Below are 2,499 nucleotides of genomic sequence, written 5' to 3'. Positions count from 1 at the left end.
GACTATATAAAAGAAAACGTACAAATGATCAATAAGCACTTGAAAAGATATTCATCATCATGAATCATCAATAAAGTGCAAATAAAAGCTCTCATAGGATACAACCAGAATGGCTAAAACAAAATGACCAAAATACCAAGTACTGATGAGAATGCGGAGCAACCAGGACTCTTCTACATCGTGGGAAGTCGTATACAAATGGGCCAAACAGTTTGGAGAGCAATCAAGCAGTTTCTTGATAAAGTTAAATATTAATTTACTGTATCACCTAAAGGAAATACAAATATGTGTTCAAAAAGACTTGTGCATGAAGGTTCATAGTAGCTTTTCTCAAAACAGCTAAAATCTGGAAACAGTGCAACATCAATAGGAGAATGGATAAACAAACTGTTGTATTTTCATAAAATAGAATACTACACACCATTAGAAATGGAGAAAAGGGGACTACTGCCACAACAAGGACAACACTCAAAGACATTAAGTTGAGCAAAAGGAAGCAGACATTATAGAGTTATGGAGCTACATGGCATTCTAGAACAAACCTATATGAACTACTACAACATTTTAAATTACCTAAGTGGTTCTCACTCTGTCTGTATTTGACGGATGCTCTGGAGGAATAAAACTGAGAAGAATGGCTTCAAAAACTCAGATCAGAGGCTACCCGGGTGGGTATGGGGCTTGACTGCCAAGAAGCATTTGTGAGCTTTCTGAGGTGAAAATCTTCTACCTCTTAATGGAGGTGGTAGCTGTTCAGGTGTAGGTATTTGTCAGAACTGGTCAAACTGTGTACATAAAATATGCGTATTTACTTTATGTAAATTTCAGTGACATTGATATAAATAAACACGATAATTTTAGATAGTGATCAGTGCTATGAAGGAGTTGAAAGAAAGTCACAGGATAGAGAATGAGATGGACGTTAGATGACCTGGTCATGGTTGGGGAAGGCCTTGATACTATGAATAGTCAAGGGGAGATAGTGAATGACAACAATTAACCAACTATGTCAGGATCTGAGAAATGAGGATTCCAGACAGAGTGCACAGGTCCTGAGGCAGGAAGCAAAGCTGCCGTGGTCCAGGCAGAGACTGAAGGCTGGTGGTGTGGCTGAAGCTCAATAAAAGAGGAAGAGAGTGGTGGAGGGTTCCATCAAAGAGGCAGGTCATGAGGCACTTTATGGCATCAATGAGAGGCCACTGGAGGGCGTTCACTAGAGAAGCAACATAATCTAATTTACTATTTGCAAATATTACTCTTTTGTAAGGATCTTTTTAAATGCCAGGTGAATGTTAGGGGATCAAGAGAGAACTTGAAAGTGAAGTTACAGCTCTTTTCCTCCCTGGCTGCTTGGAGATCAGCTGCCATCATGAATGACACAGTAACTATCCAGACCAGGAAGTTCATGCCCATCCAACCACTTCAGCAGAAACAAATGGTCATCGATGTCCTTCACTCTGGGAAGGCAACAGTACCTAAGACAGAAATTCAGGAAAAACTAGCCAAAATGTACAAGACCACGCCAGAGGCCATCTTTGTATTCAGATTCAGAACTCATTTTGGTGGTGGCATGACAACTGGCTTTGGCATAATCGACAATTCCTTGGATTAGGCGAAGAAAAATGAATTCAAACACAGGCTTGCAAGTCATGGCCTGTACAAGACCTCAAGGAAACAGAGAAATGAATGGAAGAACAGGATGAAGAAAGTCAGGGGGACTGTGAAGGCCAATGTTGGTGCTGGCAAAAAGAAGGAGTAAAGATTCTGTAGTGACTGTATCTGTGGTGATTGTGCAGATTTTCCATGACAGGATTAATAAACTAAAAACTTAAAAAAACCCAAAAAAAGCAGAGTTACGAAAGCACTGACACTGTGGCTTGGTCTAGTTGTGGCTACAGGGGAGATGGTGAATTAAATAAGGGAGGGTCTGTATTAAGACCTTCAGATGATTAATTAGAATTGGGGATGAAAGAAAGAAGGCAGATAAGACCAACAAATTTAGTTCTTGATCTGATGTGAGATAGTGCCATTTGTAGAAATAATGACAATTTGGAGAAGACAGGCTGGGGGGAATGTAAGGTAAGTAAGCCCTTGGGCATACAGATTGAAATCTCAGAGAAGTCAAGGTTGGAGATATAAACGTGGCTGTCATCACCACACAAGTGGCATTTGAAACTGTGGGATTCAGAGGATCTCCTCCATAGAGAAAAGCAAAGAGGGCTAATGTTGTAGACAGAATAATGGGCCCCCAAAGATTTCCAGGCCTTAATCCACAGAACTTTGGAATATGCTATTTTACATGACACAAGGGACTTTGCAGATGTGATTAATTTAAGGGCCTTGAGATGGGGAAATTTTCCTTGATTATCCAGGTGAGCCCAAGGTGATCATGTGAGGCCTCAAGGTGAAGAACTTTTCTTGGCTATGGTCAGAGGAAGACCTGACTACAAAAGGAGGTTTGGAGAGAGATTGGACAGATCTTTGAAGATAGGGGGAAAA

At 40.6% G+C, this 2,499-nt stretch overlaps 1 pseudogene; it reads left to right on the top strand.

Moving 5' to 3' along the window:
* Positions 1-982: 982 nt before the first annotated feature.
* On the top strand, positions 983-1,872 carry LOC105085932 (small ribosomal subunit protein eS24-like; annotated as a pseudogene).
* The last annotated feature ends 627 nt before the right edge of the window (positions 1,873-2,499 follow it).

The sequence above is a fragment of the Camelus dromedarius genome, chromosome 2 (assembly GCF_036321535.1).
Source record: "Camelus dromedarius isolate mCamDro1 chromosome 2, mCamDro1.pat, whole genome shotgun sequence".
In the NCBI taxonomy this organism is placed as follows: Eukaryota; Metazoa; Chordata; class Mammalia; order Artiodactyla; family Camelidae; genus Camelus; species Camelus dromedarius.
Note: the sequence above shows the minus strand (reverse complement) of the source record. Positions and strands in the feature narration are given on the sequence as shown.